At 44.4% G+C, this 20,646-nt stretch overlaps 1 protein-coding gene across 11 annotated transcripts in view; it reads left to right on the forward strand.

Annotated features, from left to right (window-relative positions):
• R3HDM1 (R3H domain containing 1) overlaps positions 1–20,646 on the forward strand; it is a 2,579,330-nt gene that overhangs the window by 218,584 nt on the left and 2,340,100 nt on the right. The gene's annotated exons all lie outside the window — the stretch shown is intronic.

Raw genomic sequence — 20,646 nt, forward strand, 5'->3', positions numbered from 1 at the left:
TTTCATTTTCCTTGTTTATAGCATAAATGTGTTCCCTGATTCTTTCCCTTAAACTCCTATTAGTTTTACATACATAGAAATGTCCACATTTTTGACAGATACCTAAATATACAACATTCCTAGACGTACAACTCTCATAAAAATCAAATTTGTATACGATGCGAGTCTCTGGATGTTCAATTACATTAGTGCCCAAACTATATTGGCATTGATTGCAGTTATAACATGGAAATGTTCCTTTTTTAACAGAGAGAGGTTTGCTGATCTCATTGCATTCATAACATAATAATCTTTTTAAAGACTTGGTATTTCTGTAGCTAAAACTTGGCTGTTGACCTGCAATCTCACAGATCCCTTTGTCTAAAGTTAAAATACCTTAGTTCTTCTTTATAACATTTGTTATAATTTTATTATTATTAGTAAATGGAATGGTAACCCTATTCCTCCTAATACTGCTGTTCTTCTTATGTGATGCCTCAGTCTCATCCAAGCAGTTGCTCCTATTAATATAGGGGCAGCCTTCAGTTGTTCGATCAGTGTGATACAACATCTCAAGCTCCTTTTTATGATAGCCTCTCTTTATATCACCTATGGCTGTACTATAATTTTCATTGTTACTAGTCAGTCTAGAGTACCTTAGTGCTTGATTCTTAACTACATTCTTGTGTATGTGGGGTGGGTGCATACTGTCTCTATGTAAAAATGCATTTCTTCTACAAGGTTTCCTATATATCACTGTATGTATAATATCTGCCTCTTTGGTTAATTACACATCCAGAAACTCAATTGAGTCTCTAGAGAATTTGCTAGTAAATGTAAGGAAACTCGTAGTGCCATTGATGTAAGTAATTAAATCCCCCAGAATATCAAAGTCACCTCCCCAAATAAGGAAGAGGTCATCCACAAATCTTTTATAATACTTGATGAACTTCGAAAAAAATGCATTGTCTAATATATATGTATGTTCCCAGTATGCAAGGACCAAATTAGCATATGAGTTGGCACACGGAGTACCCATCGCCACACCAGTTGTTTGTAGAAAATATTTACCATCAAATGTAAAAGCATTGTTACTAAGAACCAACTCTAATAACATAGTGATCCTTATCACTCGGTCTCTAGAAATCCCTCTCTGTATCAAATATAACCTTAGATAATCAATACCTATATCATTGGGTATACTAGTAAACAAGGATTTAATATCCAGTGTTACTAAATAGTCAGTGTCAGTTAGAAGTCTAGTGGTATTTAAAGGAGACAATGTTTCCAGAAATTGTTGGGTGTCCCTAAGAATAGAAGGTGTTAACTCCACTATCGGTCTCAGCTGCTTTTCTAGATATATAGATATGCTCTCCGTGAGCCATCCTTTACCTGATACAGTTGGTCTTAATGGGGGCTTTGTAGGATTCTTGTGAACTTTCGAGAGACCTCTGAAAGTCGGTACTAAAGGTGTTTCAATCAAAAAATATTTATACAAATTATTATCAAAAATGCCACTCAATAACATGTCATGTAGATCGGCATGTAAATCTTTTATCATTACATTCAACTCTGAAGGTGTCAGACGCTTATAGGTGAATTCATCCATTAGCATCTCTCTAATTCCAGTATTTTAGAAATCTTTATCTAATACTACTGTGGCCCCTCCTTTATCAGCTGGTCGAATTACTATCTCATTATTACTCTGCAAATTATTCAATTCCAGAAAGCGTTGAGGGAAGGAGTTGGTACATGAGTAGTTTTCCCAGTTAATGGTGGGGTAGTTGAAATTGCACATTATTAGGGTGTTTGAACCCTAATATTTTCCAGTACATCAAGAAAAGAGGAGTGGGAATCCTGTGGTATGGTGGGTGATCTGTAGCAGGCTACAATTTGGATTGTAGTTTTGCCCAGAGTTAGTTGCACTTGGATAATCTCTGCTGCATTATGCCGAGTAACTAGCCTGGAGATGTGGATATCCTTAATGAATATGGACACACCTCCGCCTTTGGTGTTCCGGTCTAGGTTACATGTTCGAAAAGTGTGGTATGAGTTATAGCCTGGTAGTGCAGGGGTGCCGTCTGGAGCCTTGAACCAGGCCTCAGTCACTGCACAGATATCGATGTCCTCCATTTTAAGGAGTGCCTTGAGTGAGTGCATTTTGAGATTTGGGCTTCTAGCATTGAGTAGCATCACCCTCAGTTTTTGCTTGCCTGTTCCTGTTATGGTGGTGAATTTGTCATTTGAACCTTGCCTAAAATAGGCACTGTAGGGGCGGCAAGAACCTTAGCTAGGATCCGGAATCCCAGGGGTAACAGGTGCAGGCCATCTCTGGCAAAGCATCGTGGTCTGTCGACCATGTCATCCCAGGCAGACAGATACTGGATCCCTTTAGAATGGCACCAGAAGCTTACCCAATTGTTGAAGTCAATCATTTTGCCCTTGTACTGCGGCATCATTCTGGGTGATGGCAGAATGCTACATAGGGCTAGGGTCATACCTGCCTGGGCTACAAGATTGGAGAGCTCTTCCATGTCTCTTTTCACAAGGGATAATTGGCTAGGCTTAAAATGGCTCGCAAGGGCAGTTAGCTTAGTATTAACCTATGAATCCCTATGAATCCTATGTAGTCCATGGAGGAACATCTCAGGTCGTTAACACCAACATGGACAATGACAGAGTCATATTTGTACTTGTGGAGTGACCCGAGTGCGTGGGTTATGTGGCGGGTCCTGGCACCTGACAGGCAGCTGACAGTAACCTTCTTGTTTAGACTGGTGAGTGGGGGCATCAGTGTGCCTGCCTGTAGAGTCACCTATGACTAGTGTGTTGGGCACGTTGTTTTGCCTTATTGGCTGTGGTTGAGTGGCACACTGAGTCTTCGGGCTGTGTGTCATTTGGGTTGTGTTGGGGGGTGGAGGTTGCTTGCATTTCAGCTTTGGAGGTCTCTGTTTCTTGAGCAGATTGTTATTGAGAGCCTCCGCCAATGATTTTGTGTTTGTATGTGTGGATTTTGGTGGTGTATATTTAGTGAGGACTATGTGATGTGTGGTGTGGTGCAAGTGTTTACCTTGTCTTCTTGACTGTCAAGTTCAGTCTTGATTGGAGAGAGCTTTACCTCCAGTTTGGCTAGATAAGTGCATCTCTCACAGGTTGTAGTGTTCGGTGGTCGGAGGAGAGTGTTGTCTGTGTACATGAGGCAATTTCTACATTGCCCCAAGATGCCCAGATTCATCAGATAGGAGAGAACACTGGGAGCTGACCCTTGGACATGCCTGAATAAAAAAGTATTTTTCTCTAGATGAGTGAGGAAAGTGAGTACAAGAGCTGTTTTTCTCTAAGCAAGTGAGGAAAGTAAGTACCAAAACTGTTTTCCTCTAGATAATGAGGAAGGTTGAATGCTGTAGTAATTAGTAGGTTTAGTGCTTACAACTTCTGATCACGAATAAGCAAATTCAAGTGCTAAAATTAAGAATCTGTATCTGGACTAAACTAGTTGCAGGAAAGGGAGGAAACAAGTGCAAATGTGGGCTTTTAAATCAGAAAGTTGAGAGGGATGGAAAAACTGCCCAAACAGCCAATAACTACAAATCTGAAGTAGGCAGACTTCATTCGTCTGCAACCTGTGGGGTATCGGATCCGATCTCGGATCCGAGCCGGCAATTCAAAAGCTTAGGCTCCGAGCTCCTAGCTCCTCCCTCTTACCCATAACCCCTTGCCAAGCCCTGACTGACCTCAGATTTCGTTTGCCGCTTTTCAAGAAGCAACGGAATTCTAGAGCTCCTGGCGTGGTTTGAGATAAGTGTAGTTTTTCTGACAGGAAAATTTTTCAAATTCTCTATTTTTGTTATTTATATAGTTAGAGTTGTGTGTGGTTAAGGCTTTCCTCCCTCTTTAGTTAATTTTTCTCGGGTTTTCGTAGTTTGTTGTGTGTGTGTGTGTTTAGGCCTTAGGTGTAATGTCTGAAGCCCCTAAGGCTGTTTTTTCGAAATGTACCGAGTGTGGCCATAAGCTGTCCCCAGCAGATGGCCACACTCGGTGCGTTAAATGCTTGGGGGTTGAACACCTGTCTTCTGGTTGTACCATTTGTGCAGGGTTCAACCCCCGGGCTTTAAGGGAACGGAGGTCGAAGTTGGTGCTGGCGGGTCTTTTACCCCCAGATACTGCTTCGGCCTCTGCTCCCTCCAGTCAGCAACCTGTTGCTGTGAGTTCTCCCCCTCCGGCTGGGACTCAACCTCCCTTAAAGTTGCCGGAGGGGAAGGATTCTTCTAGGGAGAGACAGAAGGAGAGGCACAGGGAGAAGCACCACAAGAGGAGAGCCGAAGCTTCCAGTTCGGCTCCTCCATCTAAGCGGCTTCCCTGTGCCTTCTAGCTTTCCTCCTCCTCGGCTCCACTCCCTCGGTTCTCTCCTGGACCCGAGGAGGAGGAGGCTAGCCCTTCCAGGAGGTCACCGAGACGGCTCTCTAGGTCCGCCGGTGGCCTCCTCTAGATCGACCTTTTCTATGAGCGAAGCTGATATGGACCGGATGATGAGGAAATTCATCCAGGCCCAAATGCAAATGGGAGTGCTCCTAGCCCCCCCCAACCGGGAGGGCCGACCTTTTTCGCCCCCTTAGCTCCTTCTCCGACCCATACCACGGGTTCGGAGCTATCGGCGCCGTGCAGATTTGGATCCGGGGGTGGGTCGGATCCGATAGGTCGGCGCACCTCGGATCCGTCCCATCCCTTGAGTGCTTCGGGTACTTCGGACCCGACCTCTCGAGGGCCGAGCCGGATCGATCCGGGAGCTGGTGTGTCTTCGGCTCCGTCCAGGTCGGAGCACACTGGTCTCGGATCCGGCGGTTTCGCTCCGACTCCGATCCGCACGCCGGATCCGGTGGGGTCGGCTCTCGGGGCTTAGAGAAGCTGGCTCCCCCTCGGCTTTCAACGTTATGGAAAGGGCACTGTCGAGGACATCCGGACCCCCGGTCCCTGCCACGGCTCCATCCCGCACTCCATTGCAGTTGGGCCAGGCCCCCACCAGCCGGTCCCAGGGACAGCCCGCCTCGATGTCCCAAGTGGTTCCCTTGGAACATCCATCTGCTGAAGAGTACTCCTCGGACAGCCCCCCCGATGAAGTACCTCGGAAGCGCAAGTGCAAGAGGAGGCACATGGACTCCCCTGAGTCCGTCACTGAAGACACGGACTTGGATGAAGGGGAAGGCTCCCCTAGGTCACCCCCTGAGGACGTCTCATTTGGAGACATCATGGAGATGTTAAGGATCAGGGGGGGTGGTCTGCCCCCAAGGCTTCTTCGGACGAGTCTGTGTTCTTGGAGGCATTCGAGGCGGGCCCTTCTACCTCTTGGGTGTCCCCTCCTGCTGACCCCTGGTAGATCTTATATCTATCAGGGCGTGGAAGGATCCGGACACCATTGAGCCTATCCCTAAGCGCCCGGACCGCATTCTTTCTCCTCCATCAGACCGCACCCACTGGAGTAAGGGTCCCCCAGTAGATGCCATGATGATGGCTGCAGCCACGAAGAGGGAATTGGCCCAGGAGAGTCCCTCCGTCCATCCTCCGGGCAAGGAGTCCCGTTCGATGGATCGCATTGGGATGCGAGTTTTTAGTTCAGCGACCTTCTCCTTGAGAGCGCTGAACTACATGGCACATGTCATTAGGATGCAGCGAGATCTGATTAAAGAATACGCTGCATCTCCCCCGGAGTCCATCTCGAGTGAGGATAAACAGGTTTACTCCACCCGAATGGCCACTCTCAGATCTGTATCCAATACATCTATGCGGCTGCTGTCTCATGCTACTGAGGGAGCCGCTAGAGCCAGCGGAGCAGGCCTTGTCATGAGGCGACAGGCCTGGCTCCGCCATTGTGATTTTGCTGAGCCCTTCAAGGCGACCTTCGCGAATGCCCCTTTCGATGGTTCTGCCTTGTTTGGCAAGACTGTTTGAGACATTAGTCCAGAGCGAAGACGCTGTCTGCCGAGTCCGCTTCTCAGCTCCCCAGAGGTCCTTCTCTAAGAACCAAAAGGGACAGAAGAAGATGTGGTTCCGAAGTCGCAGCAGTCCCAACCTGCTCCGGATAACCAGTCCTTCCATGGCAGAGGAGGACGGAGGTCGTCGTGCCAGAGGCAGGGGCTCCTGGCAATTTTGGGTCCAGAGAACCCTTCTCTGAGAGACCCACGCAGCAGCCCTGAAGGGTTGCCCGGCTATCCGTCTCTGGAGGCAGTCGGGCGGTTTTCGATGCACCTGACTTCTTGGGAGTCCATAACAACAGACATTTGGGTGCTTGACTTATATCCAGAGGATATTCAATACCCCTAATCAAGATTCCCAAATCTCGCAGCCTCCCAGATGTTCCACCCGACCAAGGGAGGCGGCAGCTATCGAAATCGAGCAGCTGCTAGGAAAAAGAGCCATCCAGCGTCCCCAGATCAAGCCGGATTAGGGTTTTACTCCAGGTTCTTTTGGTGCCAAAGAAGACGGGGACTTAAGACCAATTTTAGACCTTTCCCTGTTGAACCTGTCAGTAACCAAGCAAAGTTCCGGATGGTCACCCTGCAATCTATACTCCCCTTTTGAGGAGAACGACTGGATGTGTTCCATAGACCTCAAGGATGCGTACTACCACATTCGGATGGACAGGCGATCCAGGAGGTTTCTTCGCTTCCAGCTGGGAGCCAGTCATTATCAGTTCAGGGTCCTCCCTTTGGTCTCACCTCAGCCCCCAGGGTGTTTACCAAGGTGTTAGCGGTGGTAGCGGCCCACCTGAGGCTCCAGGGATTACAGGTCTTTCCGTGCCTGGACGACTGGCTCCTGACGGCATCATCAAGGCATCTTCTGTGCTCAGCCAGGGATTACTTCCTTCAACTAGCACCAAGGCTGGGCATCACGATCAACTGGGAGAAATCTTTTCTGAATCCAACTCAAATTATAGATTTCATAGGAGGAAGACTAGACACCAGATCAATGCGAGCCTTCCTCACCCCAGACCGTATCGTCAGCCTGAGGTGTCATGTGACAGCAATCCTTCAACCATCTCCAACTGCAGCTTCGGGTCCTGAGGGCCCTAGGTTCTATGGCGGCAGCTATCCGCTTCTAATTCATGCCCGTTTACGCATGCGGGTTCTTCAATGGACCCTTCAAGTTCAGTGGTCTCCTCTTTGTTCGTCTCTAAACGCTCCGATTGCGGTCAGCAGAGCGTGCAGGGACTCCCTTCTGTGGTGGCTTCTTTCTCCGGAGCCCCTAGCAGGAAGACCTTTTTGCGCTGCATTTCCCCGAGCCACAGTGACCACGGACGCTTCTTGCCTCGGGTGGGGGCATTCTGCGGAAAGATTGTCCAAGGCACGTGGAATCCCACAGAGACGTCATTGCATATAAATGTCCTGGAAATTAGGGCGGTGCTCCTAGCGTTGCAAGCACTTTACCACGTTCTTCCTACAGGGACTATTGCGATTCAGACAGACAACATGTCCGTAGTCTGGTATATCAACAAGCAGGGAGGAACCAGGTCTTACCCCCTTTGTCGAGAGGCCATGAGAGTCTGGGAATGGGCAATTTCCACCAAACGCTTTCTGATAGCAACGCACATTCCGGGAAAGTCCAACATCCTTGCGGACAAGCTCAGTCGCACCATCCTTTCTCCACACGAGTGGTCCCTCAATCTTCAAGTAGCGAAGAAGATTTTTGCCGTTTGGGGCAACCCTGTTGCGATCTTTTGCTTCTCCCTCAAACGCCAAATGCGACAATTTCTTCGCTTCTGCTTCCCCACCAGGAGTTCGAGGATGCTCTGGTGCATGCTTGGCCTCCCGGTCTCCTTTATGCCTACCCTCCACTTCCTCTGATGCAGAGGTTTCTGCAGAAAGCCAACAGTTTGGGGAGCAGAATGATTCTCATTGCCCCATTCTGGCCTCGACAACCTTGGTTCCCCTTCGTATGGTCTCACAAAATCAATCCACCATGGATTCTGGATCCAATTTCCGATCTCATCTCTCACCCTCTGGGAATGCCAGTTCCCAATCTGCGGACCCTGAAGTTGACAGCTTGGCTGCTCCAATTCCAACCTTAATTAGGACTCCCGGTATCTCTTCACCGGTCAAAGCCATTTTGGTGGCTGCTCATAAACCTTCCACCAGACAGGTTTATCGGAGTAAATGGAAGAGGTTCTCTATATGGGCAGGACAGAGAACTGTGGATCCTTTTTCAGCACCTATCTCTGCGGTGCTAGATTTTCTAACAGACCTCTTTCATCAAGGGGCCAGTTCTTCCACGATTAAGGTACAATTGGCGGCTATCTCGCATTATCACATTGGCCAGGACACAGCTCCCCTTATGACAGCGAAATTATGCAAAACCTTTCTCAAAGGAGTTTTAATGTTAAGGCCTCCAGTCAAGGAGGTTGTACCGCCTTGGGACTTGTCTTTAGTCCTGCAGGCCCTTACTGCTCCTCCCTTCGAGCCTGCAGCTTCTGCTGATTTAAAATACCTTTCCTGGAAGACTGCCTTTCTGGTAGCTATCACTTCAGCCAGAAGGGTGTCTGAGCTTCAGGCTCTATGTGTCAAACCGCCTTATCTTTCTTTCTTCCCTGATAGGGTGTGCCTCAGGACCAATCCATCTTTTCTTCCGAAGGTCTCTTCTGAAATCAATATTAACCAGTCAATCAATTTGCCTGTCTTTTTCCCAAGTATTCAAACAAAGGAGAATACAAATTGCATTCATTGGATGTTCATAGACAATTACGTTGAATTATATTAACAGGACAGCTGGCCACAGGAAATCAGATCAGCTGTTCGTCTCCTTTGCTAAATTTGCTCTGGGTAAAGCAGTGTCTAAAGTCACTCTATCTAAATGGATTGCTAATTGCATTCTGCAGGCATATGACACTTCAGGCAGACCTGCTCCTCAGAGGGTTACGGCTCATTCTACTAGGGCAGTTTCTACGTCAGCCGCCTTTAAGTCCCGTGTTTCGTTGGATGATATCTGCGGCAGCTACTTGGGCCTCGCCTCATACTTTTATTTCTCATTACAAGGTGGATGTTGTTTCTAGAGGAAGAGCATCCTTTGGCTCAGCGGTGCTCCGGAACATCCTTCCATGACGGCCGCCCAAGTTTCAGGTAGTTAGGGACTCTGTCCCACAGGTTGCAGACGAATGAAGTCTGCCTACTTCAGATTTAGAAGTTATGTACTCACCATAACGTTCCATCTGAGTAGGTGACTTCATTCTGATGCAACTATCCTCTCCATCCCCTGACCTTTATAGAGCGAGTATTTATGCTGTTTTAGTATACTGTGGTCAGTATTTTGAGGCAAACTCAATCTGAGGTCAGTCAGGGCTTGGCAAGGGGTTATGGGTAAGAGGGAGGAGCTAGGAGCTCGGAGCCTAAGCTTTTGAATTGCCGGCTCGGATCCGAGATCGGATCCGATACCCCACAGGTTGCATCCGAATGAAGTCACCTACTCAGATGGAACGTTATGGTGAGTACATAACTTCTAATTTCTGGGCCAGAACAACTGCTTATGTGGTAGGTAGGTTACCTAGTGCTTACCACTCCCACTGATGAGCTAGAAGGCTTCCCTCCAACACAGAAAGCTTGGGGGGGGGAGGGGGGCTCAGAAACTTACGTACAGTCCTGCATACAGCAATCTGAATCTGGACTACACTAGTTACAGGAAAGGTTTTTATGTGTATGTATAGATATATAGATATATATATATATATATATATATATATATATATATATATATATATATATATATATATATACATACACATATACAAAAAAGTAGCTAAAACAGCAGTCAAAACAATTCAAATGCAGTGCAAGCTAGCCCAATTGAGTATGTAGCAATGTTAGACCAAACGGTTTAAAAAGTGCAATTAAATTAAAAATGACTAAAAACAAGTGCAGAATGAGTCTCTTAAGTGGAATGAGGTAAAGAGATGGAACTGGGAGGAGTGTCCCAGATCAAATCTACAGTGGGGGCGGGCAACTGCAAAAGCCTCCAAATTTAAACAAGACAGGAATAGGGAGGGTGGGTATGGGAAACCAACACCTGCAGCAGAGATCTGAAAAACTATACAATGAAGCAAAAATAACAGTGCACAACTCTGAAGTCAGCTAGCAATGATATAAAATTAGTCAAACAACAATTACCAATACACAACTCTGAAGTGCCTGAAAAATATACTCAGCTCTGTATATCTCCAGATAGTTTGAAGAGCACTCTGTCTGGACACAGGAAGGCTCTAGCAATGATATGCCTAATAATATATATAATATATATTATTTATATATATATGTATATAATATACAATTTATATATATATATATATATATATATATATATATATATATATAAAATACAATGATATGCCTAGTAATATATTTTATATATATATATATATATATATATATATATATATATATATATATATATATATATATATATATATATTTATATGTAGATATATAATAATGAGGCCTAATAAATTTATAACCTGCCCTCAAGACAAAACCTTTCTAACTAAAGGAGTGCCCGTTGATGCCATGGTGGTGGCAGCAGCCACTAAGAAGGAACTATCAGAAATTTCTACATCTGTTCATCCTCCTAATAAAGAGTGTCCAGGATTATGGACAGGTATGAAAAGCATATGTTTAGTTCAGCGGCTTTTGTCCTTTGATCTCTGAACTATCTCATACATTTCACTAGGTTGCAAGGGGATCTCCTGAAGGAACTAGGAGATATCCTGCAGGGTTTAGTAGCTGTAGGGGTTTTTGACAAGGTAACTTCCCAGTTCTCTACTCATAATTCTGTTGTGAACTCTTCCATGCATCTGGTCTCGTATGCAGCTGATGGAACGAGCAAAGCAGTGGGTTCAGAAATTGCCCTTAGGAGACATTCCTGGATCCGCCTATGTTCCATTGCGGAACCCTTTAATTCTTTCTTTATTAACACCCCTTTTGACGGCTCATCCCTTTTTGGACCGGAAATGAAGGAAACACTTAACAGGAGTGAGAAAGACTAAAAGACTTTGTCTGCCATCGGAGTATGTTTTTCTACCCCGATTAGACCCTACCCCAAAGGGAGTACAGGTGGAAAGATGTGGTTCCGTAAATCTCAAGCATCTTTCCAGGACGCTTATGGTGAAACCCCCTCTAGAGGCAGAGGAGGGGGAAATAATGGAAGATTATGTCCACGCGGCAGAGGGAGTCTGCGGAATCAGGGCAACAGATATCAGTTGTTTGGGAAGCCCTATCAGCACTCCTGAGAGGAAACCAGATTGTCCATCTCTGGAGGCAGTCGGGGGACGCTTTTGTTTGTACCCAGACGCTTGGCTAAAAGTAACAAAAGACAGCTGGGTACAAAGTATCATATCCAGAGGATACTCAGTTCTTTTTGCCACACTGCCCCCCTGTTGTGAAAAAAGCCCAGATGTTCCACCCAGTCAGAGGTCCAAAGGTTGCTAGAAAAAGAGTCATCCAACCAGTCCCAGCAGACCAGAGAAGATTCGGAACGTACTCAAGGTTCTTTTTAGTTACAAAGAAAACGGGACTGGAGACCTATTGTAGACCTCAGCAGACTAAACAAGTCAGTAAAAAAGACAGAGTTCTGGATGGTCACGCTACAGTCAATACTTCCCGTTCTGGAGAAAGGCAATTGGAGGTGCTCTATAGATCTCCAGGATGCGTACTACCACATAAAAATGGACAAGCCATCCAGGGATCATCTACGCTTCCGGCTGGGAGCCAGTTATTACCAATTTCGCGCTCTGCCCTTTGGTCTCACTACAGCCCCCAGAGTGTTCACCAAATGCATGGCAGTAGTCACAGCTCACCTGAGTCATTTAGGATTCTAGGTGTTTCCATATCTAGACTACTGGCTCCTCACTGCCACCACCAGGCATCAACTCATACATGCAAGGGACACAACTTTAAATCTCTGCAATCAATTGGGGATTACCATAAACTCACAAAAATCTGCCTTGTCACCATCGCAGCAGGCCGTTTTTATAGGAGCAGAACTAAATGCTGTCACAATGACATTAAACCTTCCTGCAGAAAGAATGTCTTTTACAAAAACAAATCCTAGACCTACTTCCAAAGAGAAAAGCCCTGGTCTCAATGGTATTCAAATTGCTAAGAACGATGGCGGCAGTGATCATAGCCATTCCTCTGGGTTGGATGTATATGCGAGTACTACAGTGGCTCCTGTTCTCTCAGTGGTCCTTTCAGGAACTTACAATGTCACACAAAGTCATAATAACGAATACGTGCAAGAAGGGCCTTCAGTAGTTGCTGGCATCCCAACAAGTAACTCTAGGTTGTCCATTTGTTCTACCCACTCCTATAGCCATGGTGACCACAGACACTCCCTTGATAGGGTGTGGGGGGGTATTGTCAGGAAAGAACAGGTCAAGGCATGTGGAAGAAACATGAGGCTCATCTACATATGAATGTCCTGGAGATGAGAGCCTTACTTCTAATAAAAGGATTTAAAACTTGTAAATACTGAGTAACTGATTCCAATAAGCAACAGAGTTTCACACACAGGAGATATGAAAATCATACTGTAGGATAGATCTACCATCGATTTTAGAAAACCTTTAACTAAATACTATCTGAAGATTAACTGTCCCTATCTAATCTAAATAACTCAACAAGGCAAGGTCATACTCTTTTTATTCTGCAAGGCAAGATGAGCAATTATGTCCACACTCCAGGCTGTTGTCCTCAGCGACTGGAACTACTACTCTGGAAACAACTGGACTACTACTGCTGAACAGCTCTGAAAAACAACTAAAGAACAATCTTAGCAACAAGTAACAGGTATTAGAATTCTCCTCTCTCATGTCAGACTTTGAAAATTAAACAGCCACAGTGAAGATTTTTTTCTTCCAGCCCTAGCACATAATTGCATCACATCTAGGTCAGCTGACTGTGGCATAACATACATTCAGAATTCTGCCTCAAAAAAAGTACATTTGGTCAGCCAGAAGAACACTGATTAACATTGAAGCATCTTGCATAAATCAGTGAGATAATCAAACGACAGTAACTTATTTCCAGAGATATAGCTTGTCATGCTGGCATATGTAACACAAGGTCATTTACAATTATTTATAAAACATCAGCCAGTCATACTAGGACAGATAACAATATCTGATATTCTCACAACAGAATAGTTTTAGGTGAAAAGATGTAGAATCTATGGGCTGGAACTTAGTAGAACTTGTGGATATTTCCAGAACAAGAGAAATTAGTACACCACTAAAGGTGTTAAGTGTGGAAATGGGTATGTTTTAGATGGGATGTCAGAAAGCCCAAAGTGAACATGTGGCAAAACGAATGCATATGTAGGAGAGCTATGTGTAGTGCTGTAATGGGAATGAATTTGAGGGGGGAAAAAAACAGTTGTGACATTGCATCTGTTATTAACTTCCTCCCTCATCTAGAAGTTGAGGTTGAGAAAATGTGAGAAAGCATTGTCCTGCATTTAGTAGTTCTGTAGAGTGTGTTCTTCAAAATGACAACTTGCAATGAAATGTAAATGGAAAGCAAGTGTACTGAAGACAACAGGGACGCTTGGTAGAAAAATGAAAACTGTTTGGTATTATTGAAGTGAAAGGTTTGACACTGAAATCTGAAAAGTGCCTTTGAAGCATTGTGACTGGAATGCAGGTCAGGTTGCTTGACACCAGTGTTGTGAATTAACAAAAGTATGTTGAATTTTAAATGAGAGACAAGTACATTGTGTTAAGAAGCTTTTGAAGCCTTAGTGTACATAAGTATTGAACACAGAGCTTTGTGGAAATTGCTGTGGCTGCCTAATGCATCATTAGGTCAGAAATTGTTAACGTTTTATGAATTTAAGTCATTTATTTATTTATTTACTTACCGGGTTATGTCCGACTGGGCCAGAAGCCCATGGATATACAGTGAAATTAGGAGATAAAGTTGTATACAGAACATATAACAGTGGTAGATAAGGATTTACAGATGTAAGAATCAGTAAGATTGTCTAGGACCATTGTCCAAAAAACTAGTAGCTGACAGAAAACTGAAAGAAATTTAGATAGGTGGTAAGAACAGAAGCCAGGGGGGTTAAGCAGAAGGGAAGAAGCAGTAGAGTTAGGAGATATAGTTGGGAGTGGGTAGGCTTAGCCAGGTGTTTGGCAGGTGTAAAGCCAGTGGTTTGCTTGATGTTCTTTTTAGGAGTTGTTTGAACTTGTGATAGGACTTTTTGCTTTGGTTTGAGGAAGTGTGTTCCAGAGCTTGGCAATTTTGAAAGCATAGAGGGGAGATGCCATGGGAGTTATGGAGTTGAAAGTCATGGTATTTGAAGTATGTTTTGGTAATAATTTTGGTGGTTTGTCTTGATAGAAGCTAGGAATGGTAAAGTTAAGTCCCATCCTGAAAGCAAAAGGTTAAATGTCTCCATAATCAGTCACACATGGACATATACCTTGCATGGCTTTGCTGGTTTATATAGATGCTCAGGATGTTTGCTACGGGACTGTCGCATATAGTTAGTCTTATGCTATACCAGTGATAAAATGCTCCTAGGAAGAGATAGCAGCAGCATTAAAAGTGGACAGAATGCTTTTGTCATATAGAAGCAGAGCCAGTGGAATGGATGAATAGTGTGATCACTGTAGTAAAGCTGGAAACCACGTCCGGATGCACAATAAAAGAGATCCGAAGTAAACATATAATACGTCCTTTAATAGACCATCAAAAATAATAAAAAATTATAAAAAATTTACATTTAGCGCTTTCATCCACACTAAGGTGGACTTCATCAGAATGTCTAACAAACAGTTCTAACAGTTACATAAAAACTTTTTGGCGCCAACAATCGGCCCATTTTAAATTTTTAAAGTGATATTACATTACAACATTCCTGTTACATAAAACAGTATATGATGATCATCAGATCATAAAAAATTCACAAAATCCATAACTCTCAAATTTAAAATGGGCAGATTGTTGGCGCCAAAAAGTGGATGAAATGTCAATTTTTTACAATTTTTTATTATTTTTAATGGTCTATTAAAGGACGTATTATACGTTTACTTTGGATCTCATTTATTGTGCATCCTGACGTGGTTTCCAGCTTACAATTCTAAAATTTCAGCTGTTGGTAGCTGATAGCTGTTTGTTGAATCCGTTGGTTAGCACTGTAGTAAAGTAAGATATTTGCTTTGATATTGGTCCACAAGATCTGAATAAAGTGATTTAAAAAAAGAACATTCTCTGTTGCTTACAGCTGAAGTGGTCTAGTACCTGCAAATACCAAGTTATTTTCCAGTGTGCTAGAATCATATTAGGGATTTAGGCAGGTGAAGCATGCTTTTAATTGTGCATACCATTAGGCTAGTGTCGATTTCTTAGACTTCCATTTGGTATGCCATCAGCATGTATTTCAATGAAATGTTCCACATGTAATTTCCCGCAGTGGGAGTGATCAGATGAAAATTCTTGGCATCTAAACTGGCAGTGTTTTCTCCTGAATAAGGTCCTTCTGCTTATCCTCAGGTGGTAGAGGGGAAGCTGTGACCCTTTAGTCTTTGTTGCGGTTTAAGCCTAGGTATGATGAGTTAGGTTCATAGGTTGCTACTAGGCTATCAGCCCTAGGGCCTGTGCAAGCCTAGCCTTAACAATTCCCTGAATATTTCTTCCCACAATATTTACTTATCCAGGCCCCTGTCTAGCAGGGCGACTGACATGATCCCCGGGGTGAATTTCCTATCTCCTATCCAATCATCAAGGTTCCTTTTGAAGAGGGCCAATGAGGCGCTCTGCTTGATATGTATGGGCAGTCTATTCCAGAGTATGGGCAGTCTCTGGGTCAGGAACCTATCCCTCCGGCATGTTTTGTTCATTGTGATGACAAGGTTTAGATCCCTGGAGTGTGTGGCTCTGAGGGATTTGGATTTCTTTAAGTGGAGCAGGTCCAACAGCTCAGGGTTTGACATGGCCTTGTAAGTTAAGCAGAGATCGCCTCTGAGTAGACGATATGCCACAGAGTATAGCTGGAGTTTTTTTAGACGGTCAGTATATGGCATCTGCTTTAGGCCTGTGATTCTTTTAGTGAGGTATTTCTGTGGCCTTTCAAGCTGTTGCAGATGTCTTGTGAGGTACATACCAAACGGGGCATTGTACTCTATAATGGGTCTAATGAGGGATGGGTACAGTGGGACAATGACCGCCTTTTTTCTGGATGAAAAGCCCTTAGTGATGAGGTGTGCCACATAGAAGGATTTCCTGACTGTTGTGGCAATGTGGTTATTGAAAGTGAGACCACTGTCCACCTGTGTCCCTAAGTCTCTCATCACACTTTCGATGTTTAGTGTCCTGCCACCTATGTGGTAATTCATGGGTTCATGTTTTTTTCCAAAGGGGATAACTATACATTTCTTGGCATTAAGCTTGAGCCCATGGCTCTGGTACCAAGCATCTATTTCTGTAAGGCGCTTTTGTAGAATATCCACATCATTTGGGGATTCAATAATGTCTCCCAGTTTGCAGTCATCTGCAAACTTTGTTAGCCAGAGTCCCTTAGTGTTGGCCTGTACTTCAGAGAAGTAGATGCCAAACAAGAGTGGTCCCAGGACTGAACCCTGAGGTACTCCACTTGTCCCTTGCCTGGAGCTGGATTTGGAGTTGGCTACTTTTACTGTCTGGGTACTGTCAGTAAGCCAGTTAGCAACCCATCGAGTGACGTAGGGATTTATGCCCAGCTTAGTAAGTTTATCTATGATTCCAGAGTGGGGGATGGTGTCAAAGGCCTTGGCGAGGTCCAGATAGGCTGTGTGGACTGCCTTACCCTTGTCCACAGCTCTGGAGACTGATTCGAAGAAGTCAGTCATATTCCAGAGACAAGATCGGCCCTTCACAAACCCAAACTGGGTGGGGTCCAGTGTTTGAAGTTTGCCAATGTCTTTGTTTATAAGTTCCATGATGATGCGTTCCATGCCTTTGCAAATCAGGCTTGTCAGACTGATGGGGGACGGTGGTTCCCGGGATCCAAGGTGGAGCGGGATAACTGTAGCTGTGCGCCATTCAGTGGGCACGAAGCCTGAGGTGGTGAGGCTATGATTAGACATGACACTTAGGTGAGGTGCCAGTTCATTTTGTAGTTCATGTAGTACACAGCCTGGGATGTCATCTGGTCCCACGGATGCTGTATTCTTAGCTTTGGAGAGTGCGGTTTCTACCTGTGTGGCCATGATTATCAGAAATTGGCAATCCCTTAGTATTGAGATGGGCCCTTTAGGTGGTGAGAGTGGGGTGAAGTTGGCACTAAATCTGCCAGGATGTTGGCAATATCCTTGGGATCAGTATATTTAATGCCATTCTGTTGTAACTCAGAGCAGATCTGAGCATTGCCATTTAGATTCTTGACATAACTATAGAATGCCTTGTGGTTGTCTTTGGAATCTTTGGCAATTTTATTTTCGTAACTAGCTTCTTACTGAGGCTGGTGAGGGAGTTTTTTGCATCCTGGGATTTTCCTCTTTTTTGCAACAGTTTCTTCCTTCTGCTGTATAGTTTGTTTATAGCAGGGGACCACCAGATTGGCTTCCTTTTTTTGGATGAGAGCATCTTGGTTCTATTTGGGATGGCACGATTCATGCACGAGTGGATGTGCTCGTACAGTGTCTTAGTGTAGGATTCTGCAGTCGAACTTCCAGATCCCGTCTGCGTGGGTGTTGTGAAGTTTGTCACTTCTGACTTCAGTAGCTTGAAGTTGGCTTTGGAGAAGTTTTTTAAGGAGGTTTCCTTACTGGGGGGTGGGGGTGGGTTGTGGATGTCAAGGGTGATTTGCTTATGGTCAGACCTGACCAATGAGGCGGTGACCACTGGTGTGGAGCATCTATCTCCCATGTTGGTAATGACCAGGTCTGGGATATTGGAGCCCCTGGTGGGACAGTGGATTAGTTGATCCAGGGCGTTGGAATTTATGAATTCCAATAACCGTTAGGAAAAGGAGTTGGTACCTGAGTAGTTTTCCCAATTAATGGCAGGGTAGTTGAAATAACCCAGTATTAGGGTGTTTGGTTGTATCTTAATATTTTCCAGTATGTTTAGAAAGGTGTAGTGAGAATCTTGGGGCATGGTTGGGGATCTGTAGCAAGCTACAATTTGGATTGCAGTCTTACCTAATGTTAGTTGCACCTGGAGAATTTCAGATGCATTGTGTTGGGCAACTAGCCTGGAGGTGTGAATATCCTTGGTAAATATGGACGCTCCTCCACCTTTAGTGTTTCGGTCCTGGTTTTGTGGTCGAAAAGTGTGGAAAGAATTGTAGCCTGGTATTGCAGGGGTGCTCTCTGGAGCCTTGAACCAGGTCTCGGTTACTGCACAGATATCGATGTTCTTCATTTTTAGGAGTGCCTCGAGAGAGTGCATTTTGAGGTTTAGACTTCTAGCATTGAGTAGCATTGCCTTCAGATTTTGCCTGCTTCTATCTGTTACGGTGGTGGTTTTATCCTTTGAACCTTGCCTAAAAAAGGCACTATAGGGGTGGCAATAGCTTTAGCCAGTAACCTGAATCCCAGGGGTGACAGGTGCAGACCATCTCTGGCAAAGCATCATGGTTTGTCGATCATGTCTTCCCAGGCAGACAAATACTGGATTCCCTTTGAATGACACCAGAAGCTTAGCCAATTGTTGAAGTCAGTCATTTTGTCCTTGTACTGTGGTATCATTCTTGGCGAAGGCAAGATGCTACTCAGGGCTAGGGTCATAATGCCTGGGTCACATGATCCAAGAGCTCTTCCATATATTTTTTCATGTAGTCCAGGGAGTTACGTCTCAAGTCATTCACTCCAGCATGGACAATGACAGAGTCGTATTTGTACTTGTTGTGGAGTGACTTGAGTGCATGCGTTATGTGGTGGATCCTGGCACCCGACAGGCAGCTGACTGTAATTGTCTCCTTGTTCAGTCTGGTGAGTGGGACATCAGTGTGCCTGACTATAGAGTCACCTATGACTAAAGTGTTGAGTACATTGTCTTGCCTTAGGGGCTGTTGTTGGGTGGCACACTGGTGTTGTGAGCTATGTGTCATTTTGGTTGTGACTGGTGTTTGTTTGCTTTTCGGCTTTGGAGGTCCTTGTTGTTTGGGCATGTTAATGTTAAGGGCCTCCGCATATGTGGGTTTAGTGTTGCTATGTGTGGGTGTTGAAGGTGTGGGTTTTGAAGGGCTACGAGTTGCTTGAGGTGTGATGCAGGTGTTAACCTTCTCCTCTTGACTGTCTAGCACAATCTTAGCCGGAGAGAGCTTTGCTTCCAGTTTGGCTATGTAAGTGCATCTCTCGCAGGTTGTAGTGTTGGGTGGTTGTCTGTGTACATGAGGCATTTCCCCAGTATGCCCAGATTCACCAGGTTGTCAAAAGAAATCACCGGAAGCTGACCCTTGGACATGTCTGTTTAGGTGCTTTTATGTAAAGTTTAAGAGCTGTTTTCCCTTACCTTTGCAATTGCAGGCTGTTTAGTGCCTATGATTAATTTCTCCTTATTGACAAGGAGAGCCGAGTGCTTGTATCTGTTTCAGGCTTCCTAGTGCTTTCCAGCAGGTTCTAGAGCAAGTGCTAGTCACAGGGGTTCAGATTTTTGTGCTACTCCTGAGAAACCAGCTAGTTTTAAGGGAAAATTTGAAGAGCACACTTTCTGGCACCTGGAATATTTTAACTGTAGCCTCGCAGTGCTGCACGATGTGAAAAATATGCAAACACACGCGTTTTTAAGCCAGAAAGTTGAAAGGATAGAAATCAGCCCAAAAGGCTAATAAAATTACAATTTCAGAGCTGGAAACCACTCCTCTAGCGTTAGATAGACAGTACAATGCTCACAAGTCCCACTGGTAGGCAGTAGGACTTCCCTCTACCAATGCAAGGTCTTGATAGCTCTGAGAACAGAAAATAAAGTCCTGAGACAAGCAAAGCTTGGGATATGTACTGGGTAGAAAAGGTGGGAAACGAGCAAACAAGATAGTATTTTTTTTTTTTTTGTTGAAACAGACTAAACAATGCAATAATACAGTAAATAAACGCAGCAAAGGCTAACACACTTGAGTGTGTAGTCCTAGACAGTAAATGCAATTAAAACTCTACAAAATTAGCAATTTAAAACTTTTTTAAATGAAGCAAGGCAAGTGCACAACTGAAAAATTTAAGAGGAAGTAACACAGCAGAATAAGTAGCTAGTCTACATATACAGAGAAGTCTGTATATGCAGAAAAGCAGCTAAAACATGCAAACACTTCAGATGCAGTGCAACCTAGAGCGCTTGAGTTGTAGCAATATTAAGGAAATTACAGTTATAATAAATGCTCTGAAATATACTGTATATTTCCAAAATGTTTGAGAATCACAGTCCGGACACAAGGAGATTCAGGCAAAAAAAACATTTTTTTTTTTTTTTTGAAAGGGAAAAAGGAGAAACAGAAGGCCTTATCAAATGTTCTCTCTGTATTAGGTAGAATGAGCTAATGACACTAGACTGGGAGGAGTGTCCCAGATCAGATTTACAGTAGGGGTGGGCCACTGCAAAGCCACCAAGTAGACACCATTGGGAGGGAGGGTGGGGACAAAAAAAATAGCCTACAGACAGTAAGCACTAGAGAAAGCCACAAAATGAAAGTTTTTAAACAGATAAAGATTTGTAA

Source organism: Protopterus annectens, chromosome 6.part0, assembly GCF_019279795.1.
Source record: "Protopterus annectens isolate FY-2018-M chromosome 6.part0, PAN1.0, whole genome shotgun sequence".
NCBI lineage: Eukaryota > Metazoa > Chordata > Ceratodontiformes > Protopteridae > Protopterus > Protopterus annectens.